The sequence below is a fragment of the Linepithema humile genome, chromosome 5, assembly GCF_040581485.1.
Source record: "Linepithema humile isolate Giens D197 chromosome 5, Lhum_UNIL_v1.0, whole genome shotgun sequence".
Classification (NCBI taxonomy): Eukaryota; Metazoa; Arthropoda; class Insecta; order Hymenoptera; family Formicidae; genus Linepithema; species Linepithema humile.
The window spans coordinates 13,849,310-13,876,897 of NC_090132.1; the positions used below are offsets into that span (position 1 = coordinate 13,849,310).

Consider the following 27,588-nt stretch of genomic DNA (forward strand, 5'->3'; position numbering starts at 1 on the left):
AAAAGAAATTTTATGTATATGGGGCATTCTTTCTCAACTTTACACCCATGCTGCTCATTTTCTATTTAATTTAAAAATTTTTGAAAAAATCTTAAAATTTACAGAAAAATGTAAGCTTTCCAATGGCGCGTAGCAAAATTATCAAATTCAATTGGATCATACTTAAAATTTCAGAAAACCGAAAAAAAATAATAAAAACGGTAATTATTCAAGTGTAGCGATTATTCATTTGACGTTTTTCTCTTCCAATTAACACTTTCGAGTACTCTGTTTATCTGTGCACTGTCACATGAGTTTAAACTAAAATAGCGGATCCAATATGGCCGCCAAAAATTTAAAAAATTTAAGAAATTAACTGATTTTTATAAAACTTGGTATCAAGGAGTTTTTCGGGTTACTGTATACGAGTCTAAAGTTATCTTTCGAAAATACAAAATGGCAGATCCAATATGGCCACCAAAACATTTTGAAAATTTTTAGAAATTAACGAATTTTTATAATACTTGGTATCAGGGACTTTTTCGGGTTGCTAATAACGAATCTGAAGTCCCATTTCAAAAATTCAAAATGGCGGATTTAATATGGCAACTAAGAATTTGAAAAATTTTTAAAAGTAAGGGAGTTTTATAAAATTTGAACAGAGAGTTTTACGGTTAGTTAAATACAAATCTTAAGTCGGATTTCGAAAACTGAAAATGTCAGATCTAATATGAAGACCAAAAATATTGAAAATTTAGGAAATTGACAGATTTTTATAAAACTTGATACTAGAGATACTTTTGATTCTGATGTCGCCTGAGCTCTTACCCCCTACTTTTTGAAATCTTGATATGAAAAAGTCGAACTATTACCAGCATTGGAATATCTCTTAATCACCATTTTTTTGTTGATTGGGACGAAACAGCATGGGTGTAAAGTTGAGAAAGAATGCCCCATTAGTATACTGTCATATAATGACAAAGAGCACCAAAAGACAAAAAGATTTTTGAAAAAACAATTTGATGTAGCTCCACCAGTTTCAGATATTCTGAGAAATCACTGTTTCGTCCCAATCAACAAAGAAATGGTGATTAAGAGATATTCCAATGCTGGTAATAGTTCGACTTTTTTATATCAAGATTTCAAAAAGTAGGGGATAAGAGCTCAGGCGACATCAGAATCAGAGGTATCTCTAGTATCAAGTTTTATAAAAATCTATCAATTTCCTAAATTTTCAATATTTTTGGTCTTCATATTAAATCTGACATTTTCAGTTTTCGAAATCCGACTTAAGATTTGTATTTAGCTGGCCGTAAAACTCTCTGTTCAAATTTTATAAAACTCCCTTACTTTAAAAAATTTTTCAAATTCTTAGTTACCATATTAGATCCGCCATTTTGAATTTTTAAAATGCGACTTCAGATTCGTTATTAGCAACCCGAAAAAGTCCTTGATACCAAGTATTATAAAAATTCGTTAATTTCTAAAAATTTTCAAAATGTTTTGGTGGCCATATTGGATCCGCCATTTTGTATTTTTGAAAGATAACTTTAGACTCGTATACAGTAACCCGAAAAACCCCTTGATACCAAGTTTTATAAAAATCAGTTAATTTCTTAAATTTTTTAAATTTTTGGTGGCCATATTGGATTCGCCATTTTAGTTTAGACTCATGTGACGGTGCACATATAAGTTGCTTTCCATTTACACTGAAACTCAGTTAATTCTCACTTGTGACGTCATAACTCAGTTGAATGCACGTTCCTTTTTATTTTGCTAAGTGAGATTCAACTGAGTTTTTACATGCAATCTGCACAAGTTTGAGAGCGTATGCTTTACTGAGTTTTATAAACTCACATTAAAAGTGAGGTTAAGAACCTGTTGTGTCCTGTTGGAACCTGTGTGTGTTGTTGCGATAACCTTGTCCACACCTTATTATCAAAGTAAGTAAGCATAAAATGATTGTAAATAATTATTAATAATTGTAAATAATTATTGATAAATAATCTTATATATTGTTTTAGTAATGTATCTTTTGCTACGAATAACAGATGGATGGATCACTAATAACGACGGTGATTTTTATGTGGAAGACACCGGTAAGTATTAGTAAAAAAAAAAAAATTATGTAAAATATTAATTCTATTAATACATTTTAGAGCAAAAATGCAGAATATGGGTTCCAAATAATTTAATAGAATTTAATCAAAACAATGAACCATATTTTAAAAATCAAGAAAATAACAACACTAAAAAACCTATAAAAATTATTGACATTAGCTATGAATTTAAAGAAAAAGATGTGAGCAAAGTTGACAATTTGGATGAAAATTCAATCCAGTTTGAAGGAACAAATAGTGTGAATACAGATGAAAATTTAGTCCAGTTCGAAGAAACAACCCAGGGAGAAACACAAGATCGGATATACGTCTATTAGATGTCGGAGCCATCTAGTCTAAAATAATGTCTAGAAATATCTAAATTAGATGCCATGTAATTTTGTGTCATTTATTTCCTTATACAAAATTAAAACTTAATATTTACACAATAGCGATGTATTGTTTATCAAACACTGTTTAGATTACAAATTATCTTTCGACATCTAATAGATGTCTAATAGACTTCTAACAATAAGTAAATATATTAATGCAATATAGCCTCATCAGGATAAAAACACAAAAATTTGGTGGTTAAAAAAATAATCTCATAAAATGTATTTTTGGTCTAATATTAATATTTACTTTGTATTTGCGCGAATCAATTTCTGTCTGTCATGATTTTGGAGATTATAAAATTAATAATGATGTCTACATATATGGTCGATAGCTATACCTGCAAAAAAAAAGAGATAGCATTATGTCTGTCCTCTTTTACCCGAGGCTGTCAGCAGCATATATAATTATAATCGATTATAAATTGTTCTTTAATATTATACACTGCCGGCCAAAAGTTTGAATACACTTGCCTGTACACCGTTCATTTTTATTTAGCAAGATTCCACCGCTTTCTAATAAACTTTTTTGTTTTTTATTAGTTAGTTAAATCTTAATTTATATGAAAAAAATCAATTTGTCTGATTTTTATGAAAAGAATTATCGAAAATATCGCTAAAGTATAACTAGTGGTAGGCAAGTTCGGTGCTCGATAAGAGATATACATGCTTACTTCAAGGTCAGTTAATGTTTTAATGTTTTATTTACGTTTTACGTAAGTCACAATGAGCATTTAAAATTGGTTTTGTCAGTATTCTGTACGGTTGAAATGTGTCTACATCACTAGCAACTAAGAATTCAAAGTTTTTTAAAGTGTTTTTGCACTGATCTAAAAAAATGGGAAAAAACAAAGAAATACCTATGGAAAACGAGGTGCTATTATTGCCTTATATAATGAAGGCATGTCTTATCGAATCATCGCCAAAAAAATGAAAGTCTCATTAAAAGGTATTTAATCAACTATTGCCAGATTCAAAGACACCGGCACCTTTCGTAGCCATTCTCGCACAAGACGTCCAAAAGTAACCACCCGACAGGAAGATCAACATATAGTAGTTATTAGCAAGAGAAATAGACGCTTAACAGCACCGGAAATCCGCGCAGACATCAATAAAACTTGAAAAAATTCAGTATCGCTTACAACTGTGAAGAGACGTTTAAGAATTGCCGGTCTAAAAGGATGTGTTGCAGTGAAAAAACCTTTGCTCCGTCCAATAAATAAGAAGAAACGACTTGAATGGACTCTCCAACATCGAAACTGGACGATAGAGCAATGGAAACAGGTACTTTAGACTGACGAATCCAAGTTTGAAATCTTTGGATCTCGTAGACAAATTTTTGTAAGAAAAAACACCTCTGAAAAAATGACGCCGCAGTGCATTGTGCCCACGGTAAAACATGGGGGTGGTTCTATAATGGTATAGGGTTGCTTTTGTGGCTATGGCATTGGAGATTTTATAAAAATCGATGGTATTATGAGGAAAGAGAACTATAAAAATATTCTCATTCGAAATGCAATACCTTCCGGTGTCAGACTAATTGGCCGTGGCTTCATTTTACAACAAGACAATGATCTTAAGCACAGTTCCCGCCTCTGCCGAAAGTATTTAGAGAATAAAGAAACTGATGGCGTTATCGTTAATATGGTCTGGCCACCTTAATCGCCCGATCTGAACCCAACAGAACTTCTATGGGAAGAGCTTGACAGAAAAATTAGAATCTCCTGTCCATCATCTGCTGGGGAGCTATGGCGACAATTACAAAATGCTTGGTCTTTCATAGAACGAGATACAATAAATAAATTAGTAAAAAGGATGCCTCGACTTGTGGAAGCAGTCATCAAAAAGAAAGGTGGTTTTTTTGATGAAAAGGCAGTTTAAAAGTTTTGTCTCAGAAATTCTTTAAATTCAACTTATTTGTTTTTTTTTTTTTTTTTTAATTATCTATAGTTTTTGTATTATTATTTGATTATTTAAACAAAAATTATATTAATAAAAGTTTTTGTTTCAATAATATCTGGTTTTTTAATGGTGTATCCAAACTTTTGGCCGGCAGTGTGTTATATTAATATTATATATATATATAATATTTTTACGGAAAAATTGTTTTAGTAATTTTGATTTTTGCGGGTGCTATATTGACCAATCAATATCGATCATTTATATGATTGGTTACGTTACCTTTCATACCGCTCAGGCTCAACAAGTATTGCCGCGCGAATGCCGTAACCTATTCATGTGTTCACGGGCTGTGCTGTCTTGTGTCTCGTGTGTGCTGCTATAAAACAGTGAAAAATGGATAATGAAAAGAAACCGGTAAGTGCACGATTTTTTTCCCAAGGAAAAATTGATTGTGCTTTATCTTGTGATTTAATATCTTTGTGTACTTTAAAGTAAAATATTACGCTTTTAGGTTAGTTCGCATTTGCAAAAGTTCGCGTTGCATCGCATTGTACACTCTTTAGTTCTTTTTTCTCTCCAACGCCTGAATGTAAAGAAAGTATACTTTCTTTAATGCGAATTGGCCGCGCTTCTCATGCTCCGCGTGTCTTCTGATTGATTACCGTTGGATGGAGCGACATGTACGATCACGAGGATGATTGTAAATAGACACGGACACACAGTTGGAGAGAGACAGATAGTCATCACGTAATAAAGCACACGTGCAATTTACGAATAATTAAAGTTAAGAGTAAATCAAGTAGTGTGAATAGAGAAGCGGTAATTGTAAACTTTAATTGTCGTTTCTTTGTTTACAGGTAAGATTGTAAATAGTGTAAATAACAATCGTTAAGTAGTGAATAAAATTTCTCCACTTTGTTTACAGAGAAACACACTTTGGTTGAAAATTTATCCCGTACAAATAGTTGTCTTATATGAATATAACGTTGAATATAACGTTCTTCTCATTTTAAGTGCGAATTGTATACAAGTGTACAAAATAGCAACGCAACAATAACAAACCTTTTGTTTGTTTTACTTCTAATAATGTATAAACTCAATTTTTAGATTATACTTCTTTAAAGATTTTGTCAACTTTGTCTTATTAAAATTTTAGATCTAGAAAATATTAGATTATTTTTTATCTTAGAGTATTAGTAAAATTGAACTTAACAAATTTTATAATAAATATAATTAAATATTGTGTATGTATTCGCAAAGAAATTTGAATAATGTAGAAATGTATCGTATAATATATTCTACTGTAGTAATATAAGTACCTACTTTAGAAATCTTATAAATATTATTATATTATATATATTACAATTATGTACTGTGTTAAATGTATATTATGCAGTATTGTTTTAAGGCTCAGTGAAACATATACTAAGAAAAAATACAGCATTGTAGTGTATGCGTCAAATGATATTAAAGATATAAATGCGCAAGCATCCTACAATGCTGTATTTTTTCTCAGTATATGTTTCAGTGATCCTTAAAACAATATTGCATATTATAATAAAACAATGTACTTATGTACTACATATAAATAAATCTGACATTACATTACACGAGGCTATAATTTTGACAGTTCATTAATATATATTAACAATCCGTTGGGTTAAGCCCATATCAGACTACGTATTAAAGATTGAAGATTGGAATTTAATTAATCAGGACAGAAGACTAAAATTTCTTTGTTCTGTTTAGTCAAATTTCAATTTTAATTGTTAATGCATGGTTTGATACGAGCTTTATATAAGTTTTATATAAGGCGTCTAATCAACATTTATAAGACATCTACAAGACGTCTAATAGATGTGTCTAATAGAAACCATTTCGACGTCTACCGAGATGCAAAAATCAACTTATTTTAGATCTATCGAATAGACGTCAACTAGACATCTATTCGACTTTACGTTTCTCCCTGGGAAGTGTGAATGAAAATTTACACTCCACAAAGACAAAAGAAAAAAAAAATACCTGGTCTGTAGATGAAACTCGTGCCTTAATAGGAGCTATAGAAGCACGTTATGATGATATGTATCATGTACATAAAAGAAAAACTTTTTGGTCGATTATTAGTGAAGAACTTGGTAGTCAAAATATTGAAGTAAATAAAATTACCTTACACAATTAATAATAATTAAAAAAGCAATTACTTTATTATTTTTGTGTTTTCAAATTATTACTTTATGACTGTCTGATATAATTTGTTATATTGAATATAATAATCCTAAAATATTTTCTTTAATTTTTAGTTTTCCAAATTAGCATGCAAAAAAAATGGCTTAGTTTAGTGCGTACATATAAAAATACAAAAGATGTGAAATGTAGAACAGGAAGAGGTCCTGTGAAATTCACTTTTTATGATAGATTGGATGAGTTATTGGGCGATTCACCATCGAATGCAAGTCCACATTCATTAGATGTTGATGAATTACAATCGCAAAACAATGAAGTCGAACTTCAAACATCAACACCAACACTGAATTCAGACAGTAGCTTAGAAATACCTTCTTGTTCCATTGATTCATCTTGTTCCATTAATTCATCTTGTATAAAAAAAAGAAAAAATCCATCAATGGAATTAGTAAAAATTAAAAAAAATTTTTTGAAGATAAAATTGAGAAAATGAAAGAAAAAGAAATTAGTAGAAAATTTTATGTCGAAGAAAGCCTGAAATACAAAAAAGAAAAGCTAGATTTATATAAAAAAAAACTGGAAATAGAAAAGAAAAAAGTAAATGTATTAGGAAACTTACAAAATATTTTGAAAGAAAAAAATACTTAGTATTATAAGTTTAATTGAAGTTAAAATAGTCAGTATTATAAGTTTAATTGAAGTTGGCCAGTTAAGTTCTCACAAGTTTTGATTTTAATTCGTACTAAAATTAGTAATCACAAACAATATTTTATTCCATTTATTTATAGTAATAATATATGTAGTGTTGTTACATTTGACATTTAAAGAATTATCTTAAACATAAAATAAAATTAAATTAAAGAAATTTTAAGTTAGGAATTTTAGATTGTCAATGTCAACAACATTAAAACTATATTCAGAAGTTTAGTTTTTATTAATTTATTTTTGTATATTTTTGTATATTTTTGTATATTTTTGTATAAAATATCTGAAAAGAAAGACTAAGAGATTTATGTTTGTTTCTTGTTCACTAATAAAATGTTATTTTTATTTTAAAATACAATGTTTTATTTACTGTTCATTTTTATAAAATATACATATTTAAATAAACATTTTTGCAAAAATTTCGTCTCTTTTTGAACATTTTTCACCTATACCACTTACTCCTGCTGCATCTATCATATCCTCATTACTGTCGACGTTATCATCGATATAAAATTCGTCTTCATTATCTAAACAAATGTTATGTAGCACAGCAGCAGCTGTAATACATTTTACTATTAACGGTAAATCATTATTTTCAAAGAATTTGAGTCTTCTGAACCTTCCTTTCAATAATCCAAAAGCATTTTCGATAACAATTCTTGTTGCAGAATGACGATAATTAAATATTTTTTGATTTGGCGTTAAGTTGCCATTGTCTTTAAATGGACAAATCAACCAATATAAACAAGAATATGCCGAATCTGCCAATAAAAAATTTTTTCCCAAAAATCCATTTATACCTTTTTTATACAAAGACGATTTTTTTTAAAAGGCGACTGTCATGAATGGATCCTGGTTCACCACAGAAAAAATTAATAAATTTTTTTTGATAATCACAAACTCCTTGTATAAGAAGACTATAATCTCCTTTTCTATTATAATAAACGTAATGGTGTTTGGAGACTGGCTTTTTAATTTTTATATGGCTCCCATCTATAGCTTCAACTACTCCGTCAATTCCCTGCATTTTAAAAAATTCTGATTTGACTTTGTGTAATCGTTGACCAGTGGGCCATACAATATACTGTCCACTTTTTTTTACTAGAAAATCTATTATTTTCCTAATAATACGATGACAGGAGCTTTTGGTAACATCAAATCTGTCGGAACATTGTCGAAATGTCTCGGTATTGGAAAAATACCAGAGGGTCATTAAAAATGCTTTTCGTGCACATATCTTTTCTCTTCCAATATTATGTTGAGGTAAAACATCTTCATTTTCAATCATATCTAAAATTTATGCAAAATGTTAAATTTATTTATCGGTTAAGTTTAGTTTATCAGTTTAGTTTAGTTCAGTTTATTTATCAGTGGATTATCATATTTACTTATTATTAGATCAGCAGTTGAACGATTTAGTCGAAAATGCTCTTTAAATTCTTTGTCATCGTATTCTTTCACAGTTTCCATAAAAGTAGTTATTCGATGTAACTTTCTTCTAGGAGGATTTGATGAGTCGGAACAATCCGAGGATGACGATTCAGAAAAAAAAAAATTTTTTTATTTATTCGAATCTGTACTAGTCCAGTTCGATTCTGAATCGTCTTCTGAAATCTAATGGTATATGATATTTAAGTAATAGCATGATATTTAATGTATATTTAAGTAATAAACAATTAGCATCTATTAACTTACCTTCATAATAATATTGGAAATAAAAGTAGTCATCTTTAGTTTAAAATCAACTTACAATAGTTATGACATTTAGAATAATTTGAGGTTATTGAGAATATTCTCACTTGTTGCGCGTTCCTTTTACGTACTAAACGATGACGTCAATATCTGAGTATAAAATACTCACCTAATTTTACACTCAGTATCACTTGTGTGAAAATGGAAAGCAACTATAAACAGAGCACAGATAAACAGAGTACTCGAAAGTGTTAATTGGAAGAGAAAAACGTCGAATGAATAATCGCTACACTTGAATAATTACCGTTTTTATTATTTTTTTTCGGTTTTCTGAAATTTTAAGTATGATCTAATTGAATTTAATAATTTTGCCACGCGCCATTGGAAAGCTTACATTTTTCTGTAAATTTTAAGATTTTTTCAAAAATTTTTAGATCAAATAGAAAATGGGCAGCATGGGTGTAAAGTTGAGAAAGAATGCCCCATATATATATATATATATATATATATATATATATATATATATATATATACACATATATTGAATAAATAGTTATCTTTATTTTGTATTTTATGTGATAATGACTGAAATAATGAGAGTATATATCTATGGGCGTATGCCCAAAGGATTTGTTCGACTCGGTTGAAAGTTTTAAGAGACCAATTTTTGTTAGAAAAATATAAATTTATTTTTCTCGTCAGAGAATGAGTATATGTACAAGTTGTGTTGTGTTTAAATTAATTGATTGCGCCAGAGGCGCTTTCTCGGTAAAGGTGTAAGACCGAGAATTAAAAGAAAAATTGACGGGCGCGGTAAGAAATTACCGGCCGCGTCTTGGTATACTGAACGGGTCCTAAAAAGGACGGTTCAATTGAATCCGCTCGTTGTAGCCCCTTTCCCGGCGTCGGTGGAACTCCGTTCGGAAAGTGGTCTTCCGTCTGACAACTGCTCTCTGAGCAGGCTCTCGGTGGCGAAGTTTGGATCGCCACGGAACGAGTTTCCGGTGTGCCGGTAGCTGTCACCGTCTCGGCTCTCGGTATTACGGAATGCTCCGTGTACCGAGGAGAGAGAGGTCTCTGAATTCGGATGTCGCCTGGTACTAGAGTGTCCCTTGGTGGCCGAGTCAACCGGACGCAGAACTCTAGTGGAATTAGCTTCCACGCTAGAGTCTGAGGAGGTGACGGCGGTATTGAAGCTTCAGCGGGCCGCTTAGTTGAAATGTGCGGCCGATGCTGGGACTCTGTTTTCCTTTTACGTGCCTTGCGAGGCAGCGTGAGAAAAACTGCGAGACAATTTGCCTCTGGTTAAGTTCTGCTAAAACAGAGTATGACTAAGATCAAGGGCCCTTGGAGAGAGCTCGCCTTGAAGCGAGTGAGTGAGTGAGTAAAGATCTGCGGAAAAGCTCTTTTATATTGCTTCGATCGAAGCTTGATCGCGAGAAAGCTCTTCACCGCCTCCGCAACCTAGCGGTGTCTCCGCAAGCTCATAACTCGGTAGAAGGCCTGCGGCGCGTAGCGGCGCCGCGGCGTATTATGCCGCGTCAGTGTAGCGGTGTGGCGGTGAGCCGCCACAATATCATTTCAGTTACATAAAATACAAAATAAAGATAACCATATTCAATATGTATATGTATGTATTGAATAATTAATTAACTTATTTATTTATTTTATATTAATTACGTAAGAATAAAAATAGGGAAAGCATATAACATATTTTTCCAATTAGATATATACTATTATACATACATTTTTCAAATCAAATATTTTATCATATCTAATTTATATCTATTAGACACCTTGTATAAGTCTATTTCGTCTCGTATGTACACACGTGGACAGGAATGCCTTCTCACATAAAGTTACACGCGTCTAGCCTGACATGTCAGGCATACCGGACATGCGTGCTTCACCTCTCAATATTCGTGCATTATAACTGTAGATATTCGAAAAACGGCAACGTCGTCTCAGAGCGGGAAAATGTAATTGACAGTTCATAGTTTGACGTATCCGTGTTTGACACATGTCAAAGTGCACAATAACTGTAGTATCATTAGTATCACAGAATTAAAACGTATAGGTAAGTGAAAATTAATTACATTTTAACATATGGCAATATAAAACTAAAATAAATTTAATCACACAAAACTGTTATTATTTAGAAAAACTGCTCCATGCTAAAAAAGTTACTGCATATTAGTTTTCAATAATCTTACCGTAATACTTTTATGCACAGAATAATGAGACAAATCAATTGGTGAAAAGAAAACGTATAGTTGACTTTAAGAAAAAGTACGCAGCTGCACATTTTGCAAATTGCATACTTTTTCTTAAAGACAACTATGCGTTTTCTTTGCACCAATTAATTTGTTAATTGCTTTTATTAATTAATTGATTTAATTAATGTAATTTATTTATAATTTTTTATTAACTATGAATTTCTATGGACACAGATTCATCTAATTCAGAAAAATGTGGACAAACAGAAAAATGTATAATTATTATATTCTATTATATATATAATTATTTATACATAATTATTTATATATAATTATTATTTATATATAATTATTTATTATATTAAATTTAATAAAACAATATTATATATAATAAAACATTTATTAACACAATTTTAATACAAATAAAACATTTTAAGTACAATAATATTTTATCTTTTGAACAACTTATTTACATTATACATACATTATATATACATATCTTTATATTTTTTTATTAGGTAGGCAGGCAGGATAATTGGATTACATCATATCAATATAATAGAAGAGAAATTACACGCAATACACACATTATAGGAACCATTAGTTGCATTATGGATATGAAAATATGAAGGAGAGGTAAATAATTTAGAAAATCATCGAAAGAACAACACGAGTCCGCATAGAACAACACCGGAACAAGATCAAGAAATTGTTAGAAGAATAGATGAAAACCCGTTTGATGCAGCAGCTACAGTGCTACGCAATGGAGATATAAATATTTCTGCGAGAACAGTAAGACGCCGTTAAAACGCTGCACATATTTACCCACATCCTGCAGCAAAAAAAATTGAATTAAAACCGGAACATACAATAGAATACAAAGGACACAATTTGCCAGAGAATATTTAAACACAACTCAAGAAGAATGGAATGCTGTAGTATGAATGAATGAGAAAGTTTTTTCATCTACAGAAGATGGGCGATATCGCGTCTCGCGTCCACATGGAGAACGTTTGAATTCTAAATACCTTCTTCCATCAGGATATAGCGGAAGAATATCAATAGGATTTTGGGGAAATATGACTTCTACTGGATTACTACATCTTGCAGAAATAACACCAAGAATGAATGCCAAAGAATACGTAGAAATATTAGAAGAAGTATTAAAATCCGGCGTCAGACGCGTCTCCCCAAAAGAACAGTACCTGATAATAAAAATAGTACAAGACAATACAGAAGATTCGATGTCCAGCAAAATCTTCGAATTTAAATTCCATAGAAAATGTTTGGTGCCAGATGAAGTCTCGTAGATAGCTGGTTAATAACTAGAGAAGTCTTAAGAAATGTGCACAAAGGAACCAATTATCTTCATGGCCAGACTGTTTCCGGAAACAGAATAAGTATCAATATTATTAAAATGTACTTAATATTTACACTTTCTTTTTCTTTTATTTTTATTTATATACTAACACTTACTATGTTCAATATTTCATCAACATGTTGATACACGTTCACTGATCAAGACCTTAGAACCTATTTTAATCAGCAAATAGTGTTTCTGAAATACAAAATAAGAATTAAAATTATTAAAACATGTATTTATTTACATTTCTCTTTGATTAATTTTATACTGATATACTTACTAATATGGTATCCAGTATCCATCGCTTGCGATGACTAATTCTAATCGTCTTCGCATTGAGCTTATTAAATTTTGCGCATAGTCCGGCTGCAAAGATAGTTCGTTCCACACTTGCTACACATGATTCCTTAACGCTTCTCTATTTTGTAATTGGCCAGCTATCCATTTTTTCTTCATTTGGGCCCAAACATTTTCTATCGGAGATTTTAAATCCGGAGATTTTGCTGGCGATGGAATCTGCTGGATATCCGGATTTGCATCAAACCATGCTTGGACTAATCTGGAGGTATGGACGGCACTATTGTCTTGTACTATTTTTATTATCGGGTACTGTTCTTCTGGGTAGACGCGTCTGATACCGGGTTTTAATATTTCTTCTAATATTTCTACGTATTCTTCGGCATTTATTCTTGGTGTTATTTCTAAAAGATCTAGTAATCCAGTAGAAGTCATACTTCCCCAAAATCCTATTGATATTCTTCCGCTATATCCTGATGTAAGAACGTATTTAGGATTCAAACGTTTTCCATCTGGACGCCAGACGCGATATCGCCCATCTTCTGCAGATGAAAAAACTTTCTCATCCATCCATACGACAGCATTCCATTTTTCTTGAGTTGTGTCCAAATATTCTCTGGCAAATTGCATCCTTTGCATTCTATGCTGGTTTTAATTCAATTTTTTTTTGCTGCAGGATGTGAGTGAATATGTGCAGCATTTAAACGGCGTCTTACTGTTCTCGCAGAAATATTTATATCTCCATTGCGTAGCACTGTAGCTGCTGCATCAAACAGATTTTCATCTATTCTTCTAACAATTTCTTGATCTTGTTCCGGTATTGTTTTCTGCGGACCCTTGTTGTTTTTTCGATGATCTTCTAAATTATTTACTCCTCCTTCTTCATATTTTCTTATCCACAATGCAACCGTTCGACGGCTACATTCCATAATGCGCGCAATTTCTGATCTATTATGGCCTGCACGGTGAAATCCAATTATCTTGCCCCTGTCTGCTGGTTTTAAATTTTCGAAGATATTTCGCTGCATTATAAATTTTTTGCTCAAACTTTAAATATTTGTATGTGTTACTATAACAACATATAATTACACAAGGTGTCTACATGGAATGTATATGTAAAAGATGTTTAAAAGATAAAATATTATTGCATTTAAAATGTTTTATTTGTATTAAAATTGTGTTAATAAATGTTTTATTATACATAATATTGTTTTATTAAATTTAATATAATAAATAATTATATATAAATGATTACATATATAATATAATTTAATAATTATACATTTTCCTGTTTGTCCACATTTTTCTGAATTAGATGAATCTGTGTCCATAGAAATTCATAGTTAATAAAAAATTATGAATAAATTACATTAATTAAATCAATTAATTAATAAAAGCAATTAACAAATCAATTGATGCAAAGAAAACGCATAGTTGTCGTTAAGAAAAAGTATGCAATTTGCAATGTGCAGCTACGTACTTTTTCTTAAAGTCAACTATACGTTTTCTTTTCACCAATTAATTTGTCTCATTATTCTTTTTTTTTTCTTTTTTTGGTTTGAAGGCCAGAAGGGCCCCCTCCCGGGACGAGGAAATCTTCGACAAGACACACTCCCGTCGTGCAAGGACTGAGGATTGCTAGCCCTCAGCCTGACGGGAAGTAGTGTCGGATTCACAGCCTGTCCTAACATTGGTCAGGAACAGACTGTGCCCACCGACTAAAACCTCGTCCCGGACAAATCCATCGTGCGACGCCATATTAGGTGAGGGTCAGGGATTACGATCAAGCGCATGCCTCCTTCCCCTCCCCTAGGCTGATCCTGGTAAACGGATCCTGACCCCAACGGTCCGGTATTGTTCCGGACTTCCATAACCCCGCTACCACCTTCACGGGCCCGACGAGGGTCTTGGTTGGGGAGAACCTGACCTGTCAGGTTCCCGCCCCCGTGCCTTTTTCAGTTCCGCCTGAGGGGAACTGGTCGAGTCCTCCCTCGGCCTCTTCGCCTCCCCCGTACCCATCGTCTCCATCTCCATCTCTGGAGAGAAGAGGGGGGCATAGGGGGGCAATTGAGTGGACTTCTCGCCCATATCGCCACTAGTAGCGGCGATGCCACCGCGTACTTCTCGTAATGGGGGAATAGGCGGACAGATTACACTCCCCATTCTGTGTCCCGAAGGCCGACCGTTGAGGGCACATATAGGGCAATGCGGCCTCTTTTTACAAGAGCCCGCGCTATGTCCCTCCTCACCACACCGATAACAGCAGCGGGCCCGATCCACGTTGGATGGGCACCGCTGCTAAACATGTCCGCGACCCAGGCAACGGAAGCACTGGGCCGGACGGCTCTGAAGGAGCTCCACCTTCACTGAAGTCCACCCAATGTCCACTGAGCCTTTCTCAGCGAGCTTCAACGCCGCGTCCGCAGGGCACTGGGCCCAGACCAGGTTAAGGCCCGTGGTCTGTACCCTTCCCATCCTCACCTCGTCCGCTTGGCAACTACCCTCCTTGGCAATTGCGACGGCAACCTCTTCTGGAGTGATCGCAATCTCCAGGCCAACGAGTCGGATATCCATCCTTCTCGAGGGCCTGGAGATCTTGACCTCCACCGGTAGGTCCTTCGTTGCCTCCCTCATCCTGAAGGCCAGGGCATCCGCCTTCATTCTGGACTGTTCGCCAGCAATTTCCAGAAGAATTCCTCCGTTCCTCGCCTTTCTCATCTTAAGAGACTTGATGTTAAAGTCCTTGAGATCGATCCTATCCTTCGCTGCTCGCATTACGTCCACATAGCCGTCAGCGGTGGTATTAATTGCCACCGCAGCAGTCCGCGGGAGCTTTTTCCTCGCCTTGGCGTAAGAAGGACCGCCCTTCTTGGGCTGTGTCACCTGCGCCGTCTTCTCCTTGGTAGAGGGGGGAGGGGGTAAAGGAGGCCTACGTGGTCTCTTCCCCTTTTTCCCTTTGCCTCCTTTCACTGTGATCCAGGGGGTTTCCGTCTCCCTAGAGGGAGGTACAGGTCCCCCTGTCGGTAAATCCCCCTCTGAGATAACCTCCACCTCACGGGAGGGATATCCGGGGGGGTGCGGCACTGGACTCCACCTTCCTTTTCTTTTTTTTCTTCTTCCCTTTGGGGCCCATCTCTTGTGTCGGAGCAGGAGCAGCTCGTCCACCCAACTCGAGACGTGCGATCCGGTCCTCCATCTTCTTCAGAGTTTCCATCACGGAGACCAACGAACTGTTGACATCCGTGAGAACTCCCAATCCTGCCCCACCAACGTCCGAGGTCCGACGAAGGACTTCAACCTCCGACTCTAAATTCAAAGTGGGGTCGATCAGAGTGTCGGATGCGGCATCCGTGCCACCTCCCCAGTCCGACCGCCCCATCGGGTCCCTACCAAGAGTAGGGGACCTTGGATCCCTAATAAGGGGCCCCTCCGGATTAGGATTCTTGGCCTTCTTATCCTTGAGGAAACGTATAGCACTCTCTGCTTTGGCCAGCTTCCTCAACAGGTTCTCATTTTAAGCCCTGTAGGCCGTATTATCCCCCTCCAAAGTATTTACTCGGGACCGCCAATATCCCGGATCCCCCACCTTGTCCGCCCTGTTAGAAAGGGTCCTCAAAACATGTCTCAGAAGATACACATTCACCTTTATTGAACCGCTAAGGGATCCCTTGATGTTAGTGGATGTCATCCTCGCGTGCTCAATCTCGTCAAGGCATTTGTCGGCATGTACGACAATCTCCCTCGATGTTTCTCGCTCCATCTGTTTGAGACGATGCTCCGCATTGCCTCTCTGACCTCCAGTGAGAGGTAGAAGGGGGAACCTTTAACATGGAGGTCCCCGCAGCCTCCTCCTCTTCCTCTGTCAGTGGAAGGTTCTTGTCCTTCTTCTGGACCTTTCCCTTTCCAATTCCCTTCATTCCCATATTGGACAGGGCCTTAAATGGACCTGACCCATCCTTCCTGGGCCTACCCTGGGCCCTATGTAGTTCCGGGGGACGAAACGGTCCCTGGGAATATTGCCCTCCTCCGCTGGTGCGAGAGGTAGGCCTGGAAGGGCCCGCTTCTTCGCCCGAATCCTCATCTCCCCAGTCCGGGTCCCCTGCTCTGCTAAGAGCGCGTGGGGTGGCGTCTTCCTCTCCGGAGGAGTCGACCACATCCACCACCTCCATGGCGGATTCCTCCTCCTCCTTTTTCTTCCCCTTTTCAGGATCTGACCCCCTTTCCACGGTAATGGTACCAGGGGCCAACCTTTCAAGGGACGTAACCCTGGGTGCCTGATCCGAGTCCGAAGAGTCCGAGCCAAGCAATGTCTTTAACATCTTACTCTTCCTCTGCCCTTTTTTAAACTCAGGGGGGCCAATTCCACCCCTAAGTCTAATGGGGGTATAGTCCACTTTCCGCGGTGTCCCTCGCCCCAATTGTCCAAATAAATACGGTCTACCCTCGTCCTCAAGGAATTTCATAGCCCTAATAACTTCTTCTTTTTTTTCAGATCTTCCCCCAGAAGGTCGACGCTCGCCGCCAGGACAACACATGCACTAAGGTAAGCATACTTTTCTTTTTCAGATTCCTTATCCCTATAAGCACCCCTATATTTGGCCCAAATAATGACATCAGCCATTTCCTTCTTCAAAAAATGAAGTGTGCTCTCTTCATCCAGCATTCTCTCCGACTCCAGAATGTCCCATGCCCTTTTAGAATTGCATATGCAGTTATCTTTGCCACATTCCAGTCTATCCGTAATAAAACAGAACATTCTACACAGGTTATACACCAATGTCCTGTGCTTCCCCGGACACTTACGTGTCAGAAGGACAGTCTGTCTGAACAGCTCATACGCTGAACCGATCACTCTGTTGACCACTGAGCTCGGTAAACACTCAATGATCAGCCCGTCGCTGGATGACGACGCAGCAGGAGCCGGGACAGGACTCCTACTACGCCGGTCCCTGGAGGTCCGAATCCCCTGAGACGGTAAATTTGTTCCTTGTTGATCAGCCATTGTCCATATAGATAAACTTGGTTTGTTAACAGTGTGTCCTTCACCGGATTTTATATCGGAGTTTTTCCTCTCTTAGACCGACTGCCTACCCCAGACTTACGAGCTCGATCTACCCGGGTCTTTTTACAGAGGTTTTTCCTCCTTCGCAGCCCGTGATAGTGTCACCACACTATCACCGGCCCCCGACCCCACAAACTGGGGTTACGGTATGTGACGCTTTCGCCCCCCCCCCCCTCCTCGTGCAATAGGGGCTCGACCATTATGCCGGAGCACCGGCGTGCTAACGAGGCTGGTCAGGCCCCGGCTTTTTTATCGAGGTAATGCTCCTCTATCCTGGGGGTGTGTTTTCCAAAAACACACCTATCGAGTCCAGGCACCCGGGCGATTAAAGTCAGGGCCGCCAACCCCTACCGGCTAATCGGGACAAGTCCCTTGAGGGGTAGCCGGACCCCCGTTCTCTCCTAAGAAGGAACTGTGCGCTCTTAGCACCGCAGAAACACCTTTTCAGGTATTCCCACGGTGAGCCCTCTCACCACGACAAGGTGGCGCACAACGAGAAGGTGTCTCATTGTTCTGTCATTATTCTGTGCATAAAAGTATTACGGTAAGATTATTGAAAACTAATATGCAGTAACTTTTTTAGCATGAAGCAGTTTTTCTAAATAATAACAGTTTTGTGTGATTAAATTTATTTTAGTTTTATATTGCCATATGTTAAAATGTAATTAATTTTCACTTACCTATACGTTTTAATTCTGTGATACTAGTGATACTACAGTTATTGTGTACTTTGACATGTGTCGAACACGGATACGTCAAACTATGAACTGTCAATTACATTTTCCCGCTTTGAGACGACGTTGCCGTTTTTCGAATATCTACAGTCATAATGCACGAATACTGAGAAGTGGAACACGCATGTCCGATATGCCTGACATGTCAAGCTAGACGCGTGTAACTTCATGTGAGAAGGCATTCCTGTTCACGTGTGTACATCATACAGCCATACGATAGAATTTCAATTGCGAGAAAAAAGGTTAAATGACCTTATAAATTATCCGATAAAACATAAACAGACCACACGTGTAGTAAATTACTAACTAAAAAAATACGTATTTCTTAAAATCTGCCAGTTTACGAATAAATCGTCTTTAGCTCTCTTTTCTAAACTGTCAGCTGACGTTAGATCGTCTTTGACAATATTTCTTAAAATTTGCCAGTTCACGAATAAATCGTTTTTAGCTCTCTTTTTTCTAAACTGTCAGCTGACGTTAGATCGCCTCTAACAATATTTCTTAAAATCTGCCAGTTCATGAATAAATCGTTTTTAGCTCTCTTTTTTCTAAACTGCCAGCTGACGTCAGATCGCCTCTGACAATATTTATTAAAAATTGTCAGCTGACGTTAGATCGTCTCTGACAATATTTCTCTAAATCTGCTAGTTCACGAATAAATCGTCTTTAGCTCTCTTTTTTCTAAACTGTCAGCTGACGTTAGATCGCCTCTGACAATATTTATTAAAAATTGTTAGCTGACGTTAGATCGCCTCTGACTATATTTATTAAAAATTGCTAGCTGACGTTAGATCGTCTCTGGCTTTTGTAATTCTAAATTGCCAGTCCACGAAAAAACCGCCTCTGGCTTGTCTTATTTTATATTGCCAGTCCACGAGAAAATCGCCTCTGGCTTGTCTTATTTTATATTGCCAGTCCACGAGAAAACCGCCTCTGGCTTCTCTTATTTTATATTGCCAGTCCACGAGAAAACCGCCTCTGGCTTGTCTTATTCTTTATTGTAAGATATTTTTATATTCATATAAAATTATCTATATTATCTATATTCATATCAAAATATCTTTCTAAAAAATTAACATCATTTTGTATACTCTTTTTACAATAAATGTATATGATATATGCCATATTTTTTATTTCTAAAGCATGAAATATAAAGATATTTTTAATTTCTTGTGTCTATTATTTGTAAAAAAATCTTGATAAAAGAAACAACATTAATTTTGTGACTTGCAATAATCTGTTTCAATATATGCTTCTTTTAAATACTTACAATTAGCCTTATTTTATGTGATTAATTTGATATTTAAAATACGTATTAAAATTGAAAATGTATTTTTATTACAGTAGAAAAAAAACATTCTTGTCTTACAACAGAGAGAAATGGCAAAATATAATATTGTCTAAAGTACAGTCCAATAAAAACTGTTAAAATTGAACATTTTATAAAACCACTGTAATTCATGAAAAATCAGAACTGTTATTTTAAAAATATAGATATATTTCGACTGTGTGTTTTAAACTGCACTACACATTCAAAAATCACAGAATAATTTTATTTCTGCAAAGTTGTGTATGTCAGTGGAAAAGTGATTTATTTGTTATTACATATACATGATATTTAACCATTCGTCTCTAGTGTAAGACTACAATGTTTTTTTTTTCTACTGAATTAAAAATTTATTTTATATTTAATGTGTATTTTAGATACCAAGGTAAACGCATAAAATAAGGCTAATTGTAAGTATTTAAAAAAAGGTATATATTGAAACAGATTATTGCAAGTCACAAAATTAATATTGTTTCTTTTATCAAGATTTTTTACAAATGATACATACAAGAAACTAAAAATACCTTTATATTTCATGCTTTATAAATAAATTATATGTCATACGTCATATAACTAATATACAATATAAGTTATATGACATATACATTTATTATAAAAATATATACAATATACAAAATGATATTAACTTTTTACATAGATACTTTGATGTGAATATATATAATATGGAGCACCTAATATACATAATATATACACATGAAGCACATAAATAAAAGTATTTTACAGAAATTAGAATATAAATGTATGTAACTAAATAATGTGAATGTTTGCAAAAATGTTGCAAAATTTATGTATTACGTACACTTTTATCCTTCAGAGTGCCTTTAACCCATTTTTTTCAGCCGGGTTTCGTAGCACATAACACAAACACACACACACACAACTAACCTAAAAGATTCTGTATATGACAGATAGCACTGAGAACTGTATCGCTTATATTGCCTCTATCCCAAAATCCAGGAACTAATCTGCTGCTCTTTTTAACTTTATTATCGTCTATATTGCTCGCATTCTTCAAGATCTATAGAGAGAAGGTTATCTCAGGAAAACCGGTTGTGGGCGAGGGACGATGAAGTAAGGGGGGAGCTAGAAACAGCTTGATGGCGAGGGGCGATGAAGGAAGGGGAGAGCATGATGATCTCATCGACAAACAATAGTTGTCTCTCTCTTTCAAAGTTCTTCCTTTTTTAACTGTTTCTAAAGCCTTGTGTCCACGATGCTAGAACTCGGTCCGAGATCTCGGACCGAGGGAAAGTTACTAGAACTCGGATCATGTACACACTGAACTTGGATGCAAAACTCGAATAAGAAGCTCGAACGAAAAAATGCGTTGCGTCCCATTTTTCGGTACGAGTTATTGCGAGTTATTAGATTTTACTAGTTTCTTTTACTATCTGTCAAGACAAAATATAAGATACTTATAGTGATACGAGATACTGTGAACAATATAAATAATATTTTAGTAAGTAATTATAGAATTGAAAAAATAAGAGAAATATAATTCTTAAATAAAATAAATTAATAAGATTAATAATTAATAAGATTTACATAAGTAGTTATTATTAGTTTTAATGCAGATTAAATTAGACATTAAAAATATATTATAACCTATATATACATATTATTTTTCAAGAAAAGTATAATAATATATAAAATTGATTTTCAGAAAAAACTTCTTTTATAATAAAAAATGGATAATAAGGAAAATGTTAAAATTTTATTAATGTTATATCAACAACATTCTTGTTTATATGTTACAAAAAGTGTTGATTATCATAATCGTATGAAACGAGATCAAGCTTTACAGATAATCTGTAATCAGTACAAAGAATTAATAGGACAACCACTAACAACTAAAATTGCAAAAAAAAAATTAATAATTTAAGATCACAATATCTGGACCATCTAAATAGTATAAAACATTCGAAATCAAGCGGTGCATCACTTGATGATATCTATAAACCAACTTGGCAATATAACATAGATCAGAAAATCATCGTAAAGAATCGTAACTCGATTACAACGCTAACTATATTCAGCCAAGTATAAATATTATTGTTTGAGGACTCGGACCGAGATCTCGGATTGAGTTCTAGCATCGTGGACACAAGGCTTAACTCTGTCACTCGCTCTCATTATTGACTTTCATATGTCAGTTTAAGAGGTTATATAGTAAAAATCGAAGATACGTATATTAATTATTTTGTCTGTTATTTCCCCTAACATATTCAAATGAACAAAACCGAAGAAATAATTTAACCCACATAACCTAAACAATATTTCTTTTATCTAAATACATACAATTTTTATATTTTATTAGCAAATATTTGAAAATTGTTAACACTTTGTAAATTTTATCATATAAATATTCACATTTGCAATGTTGAAACATATATTACAATTTCATTATTTAAGTTGTATCATAATAAATTTGTGTATGATGCTTTTTATATTACCCTAGAATTGTACTTACATTTATGAATTTCAGTTACAATTTCTTGACAATTTTTGAGGTTTTCACAATTAAATATAAAAAATAAATTTTTTTATAGTATTTCTTTTGTAAATAATGCATATAAACAGTAAATATTATTTTAAAAATAATTTTTAAATATGTACTATTTTTTCTTTTATTTTACTACTTTACAAATGATGTTTTTTGTGTATATCCCCAAATTATATTTTATTTTCATTGATATTACAGTCTAAATACGAGTACAAAGCAATTTGTATTACAAATGCATCTGTTGCAGCGATATTTAACATTATAAACGTTAAATATCTAGCGCTATAATTTGCAATATATGTAATTCATAGCGCCTTTCTAATTTACTTTTCAATTTTTATTACACAATTTCCAGTGCTATTAATATTTCACAAAATAAAAGTATTTTTTCGATAAAAACTCAAAGCATTTCTATATTAAAGGAGCGAGAGAGAAAACACTAAAGCGTGCGAGAGAGACAGCTACTGTTTGACGATGAGATCATCATTGCCTCTCTTGCCGCTCGCCCCGCTCAGCATTTGCCCCTCTTGCCGTTCGTCCCGCACAGCATTAGCCCCTCTTGCCGCTCGTCCCTCTTTGCGCATGAGGTAACCTTCTCTCTATATATCTTGCGCATTCTTTGCATAATTGTAATTCGCATTTTAAAATTACATCTCTGAACTCAATTTGAACGGTTTCCTGTTAATCTTTGATATACTCTTTCGGCCAGTACACTCGTTTTGCATGTACAAACTGTATAATTTATATAAAAAATAAATATTTGTATGCATCGACAGCTTGTCGATAAAATTTTCAAATTTTTTTTTTTTTTTTTTAAACTAGTACTTGCCGATGTATTAGCGTATGTACTTTAACCACACAAGAGGATTTGTAATTCTATTGAAGCAATAAAAAATGCCATGTTAATTACAAAATTGAAACTCGATCGGTAAGAAAATGTAATTCAGCATCCTCTTAAACCACAAACTAAACTGTATATAGACACTGACGAAGAAATAAATATATTTCTCAGAACAAGGTTTTATCTTTTCTCGCCAGTACGAACACACGCTATAATTATTAATGCATGTTTATATAACATTATACTACTATAAACATCTTATGCATTATCTGATTATATGGTTTATTGCGAAATTTACAACTCAAAATATTATAACAGAAATGTTCTGGAGAAATTAAAAATTAATAGTAATTATAATTTTTTTTAATTTTAAGTAGTATTTTTTGAAATGTAAGGATTTGAAGTTAAATAAATGTAGTTTATAATTGGCCAACTTTAAATTCTTATATCTCAACTACTGTTCGAAATTTGCGAAAAAATAAAATTGCAAATGCTTTTATGTCTTAATTTGTCTTCTGACTATATTTTATTTCTCTTGTTGTATTGAATTATTGTATTGTGATGAAACTCATAATAAAATATTAAGTTTAGGAAAGTTATAAGAAATTTTATGTAACAAACTTATATAATAAAAATTTATATAATAAAAAAATATTTAAAATTTTCTTTCAATATTTTGTCTAAGAATTTTTTTTCCGTTTAAAAAATTAAATATTTAATAGTAATAAAATATGAAATTTAATTTGTTGAATTAAAGAGTATTTAATTTGGTCACAGGTTCAAAAATCTAAAACATGTTAATAAATCGAATATGTATATGTATAATAGTCAAAATTTGTAAACTTAAGACATGTTAATAAATCGAAGTCTAATTGAAAAATGTATTTGTATATTATATACACATAATATTAGAACGTATTACAAAATATCAATTAAATAGTAAAATATTATGACTATAGACATAGTAAAATAAACTAAGTATAGTTCAGAATACTTTTTTCTAAAATTAGATAAAAAAGGAGAAAAAATCTAGATAAAAATGTTTTCTCTCTCTTTTTATTCAATTTACTGTAAACATAAGGAGCAATATTTATATTTAAGATTGTCGTCATTTTCTTAAGATACTAATATGGCTTTCTAATTAGTTTATAGTATTTTAAGATGATCTTAAATATAAAAATGAAATATGAATACTGCCCAACAAAATTTGTCTAGCTTTTGAAATTTATTAAAATTATGTAAAATATAAAATTTGAAACTTATTAAACCTTTAAAATTTATTAAAAAATTAATAATCGTATTAATATAAAGCAAATAGAGCAAGAGCTGGAATCCAGTTGAGTCACACTCACTGCCGTGAACACATGTCATATTTTGAATTTCTCTTTACATAGTTTTGACGGACCGTTCAAGTTAAATGGTCCGTGGCTTCACACATATATTATAAGACTAACTACAAATAATGTACGACCCGTAGTATTAGAGGATGCGTTTCCTAAATCAAAACTACGTTTGGAGAGCGTTTTGTGTATATTAATTGTTCTCATCAACGCTTCTCTACTTTTGTAAAAAATTTTTTTTGTGTTATCAATTTTTACATTGAAGATGGCCACATTACTTGACCGAAACGTATGTAATAATTTGTAATAAAAATTGAATTTTTGAGCAACTCGATTTAGCTCTTGCTCTATTTGCTTTATATCAACACGATTATTAATTTAATTAAGGAAGAGCAATAACCTAATATTAATTGTTAATTTTTATTAAAAAATGTATCTCGTAAAATTATGCATTCTTTAATTTATACTAGCAACTTTTTTAAAAATAAGGTCTCACGAGGAAAAGATTTTATTATTCTTTAAATTTATTTTTTATAAAAAATTTTTCTTTTAGTCCGCGTGGCAATATAAAGACAGTTTTAATAACTATAATGAACAGCATAAAGGTTGTTATGACTAGTCCTTAAAACAACTGTTATATCGCTACAATTGCAGTATATATAATTGTAGCGACATATCGGTTGTTTTAACGACAGTATATATAATTTTAGCGATAATGGTTGTGTTACGTCCTGTACGGACCTTTCCCTTGCACAAGTTTCTCACGACCAGTCGGGAAAATTCAAAGAAACGTTCCGAAAATATTATTTTAATGATTTAAGATCCCGAATGTACCATAATAATCTTTTAAGTCTTCAATCGAAAATTTGTCGAGATAAGACACGCGACCGCGATAGTAGACTTTGAATTTTCGCCGACAGAAAAGCCGACGGAACGATATACATGTCATTCGAGCAATCCATTTATTAATTTTCAAACAACCTTTTTTATCTTATTTTTATTAACAACCCCTCGGAAGGAATGTCTCCCTTCCAGAACCCAAAATTTCGAGTATAAAAGGAAGACACCCACCCGTGAAAGCGGCAGTTAAGCAGTTTTTAGTTAGAGAGTCAGCCAGTTAGTAGAGAGAGGCTTTTAGTATTACCCGAACAGTTTGAATATTGGGACTTAGAAACAATTCGCAACATTTTTAAGTGACTGTAAGAGTTTGTAATAAAATAGATTCAGTAAAGTGTCTGTTAAAACTATTCGATCTCTTTTCTCGTGTACAACCTACACCCTACCTAGCACCCAACCACCCAGTTATCTCTCTGAATCAGCACTCAGAACTATTTGCTCCGGTGCGGACCACCGCACGTTGTACTTGGTTTCTGTATCCCCGCTAATCGTGGTGCGGACCACCGCACGCTTTTAGCCTGGAATTTTCAGATTGACGACATTATCCTTCATGCCCAAATCTAAGACGCGACGTGGGGGAGTAAAATACCGTGCGCGCCAATTACTTCTCCAGTACACGAGACCGGTTACGAAAGACAATTCAGAATACATCGGTGTTCAAAGAAATTATTTTGACTACGAATACGAGGATCTGTGCAACGCCTCCGATCAGTTTTCCCGGCGCGAAGGATATAACGCTCATCGGCCGTGGCCCTTCACTCTCATCCCCCTCAGCTGCAATCAGTCTCCGATCGACCCAGTGCGGATACCACTAACTGACCCCAGGAGGATCAAGTACACCTCAAGGCCGACTACACCTGGACTTTAGGATTGGAGATCTAAATACATTTCGAAGACATCCAAGTAGTAAGTCTAATTTTCACAATCATCTCTCTCTTTCTCTCACCTCTCTCTCAAACACCTCTCCTTTTGAAAAATTGCACGAGATTCCGCCCTTGGTAAAAGGAGTTAATTCTCTTGACCAGAAAAGGGAACCACGAACGATTGGTTGAGGCCTCTAACAGGGTAATATCGATCTTTACGATCGTTGACCTGTTCTCAGCCAAGGAAAATCGTTCGGCTCGCGCGGTCGCCTCTCCTCATACCGACCAGCGAGCAAACACCACAAATTTATACTTTTATTGTTGCGTCCGTATACCTGACCCGCTCCTTTCCCTCCAGGTTAGGACGTAACAGTTGGTTTAACGACAGTTTATATTGAGTGAATAAAAAGTACAGGGACGTCGAAATATCTCGAAAACTAAGCATTTTAGGAAAAAGTGTTTTAGACAAAAATTGTAGGGTTTAAGAAGATCTATTTACTGATCTTATCAATTCGATCTTGGGTGGCGTCACTAAAATCAGGTCAAGATCACATTGATTTTTTTAAATAGAACATTCTATTTTTTATTCTAGAATCGAATAGCTGATGTCAAGAGCTTTTCAAAACGATATAATAAAGTTATTTTTCATTAAGAACTTTCCGAGTTATGAGACTTAAATGTCATAATATTTTGACATAAAATACAAAATATCTTGTAAAATATTCAGTATTTGATAATCTTACCTTAATACTCTTATGCGCAGAATAATAAGACAGATCAATTGGTGTAAAAAAACACACCAATTGATTCATCTCATTATTCTTTGCATTAAAAGTATTAAGGTAAAATTACCGCAAATTGAATGTTTTATAAGATATTTTGCATTTTATGTAAAATGCTGTAACTTTCAAGCCTCATAACTCGAAAATTACTTAATGAAAAGTAACTTCATTATAATGTTTTGAAAAGCTCTTGACATCAGCTATTCGATTCTAGAATGAAAAATAGGATGTTCAATTTAAAAAAATTAATATAATCTTGACCTGATTTTAGTGACGCAACATTTTTTTATATTTTCTATGGTTTTGGCGATATTTACACACAAAGAAAAAACCCGTTTTTTTTAAGGGGTGTTTCACCCCTTAAATTTGAATTAGGGCCGCTGTAAAAA

At 34.1% G+C, this 27,588-nt stretch overlaps 3 long non-coding RNA genes across 3 annotated transcripts; 2 read left to right on the forward strand and 1 right to left on the reverse strand.

Moving 5' to 3' along the window:
- Positions 1-1,007: 1,007 nt before the first annotated feature.
- LOC136999944 (uncharacterized) lies at positions 1,008-2,724 on the forward strand. Its single transcript, XR_010890253.1, has 3 exons — positions 1,008-1,922; positions 2,004-2,078; positions 2,139-2,724. It is a non-coding gene; the product is annotated as an uncharacterized lncRNA (long non-coding RNA).
- Positions 2,725-4,158: 1,434 nt separating this feature from the next.
- On the forward strand, positions 4,159-5,718 carry LOC136999942 (uncharacterized). Its single transcript, XR_010890251.1, has 2 exons — positions 4,159-5,229; positions 5,298-5,718. It is a non-coding gene; the product is annotated as an uncharacterized lncRNA (long non-coding RNA).
- Positions 5,719-6,943: 1,225 nt separating this feature from the next.
- On the reverse strand, positions 6,944-9,339 carry LOC136999943 (uncharacterized). The gene is made up of 2 exons (XR_010890252.1): positions 8,650-9,339; positions 6,944-8,551 (listed from the first exon to the last, which is right to left on the reverse strand). It is a non-coding gene; the product is annotated as an uncharacterized lncRNA (long non-coding RNA).
- Between the last annotated feature and the right edge of the window lie 18,249 nt (positions 9,340-27,588).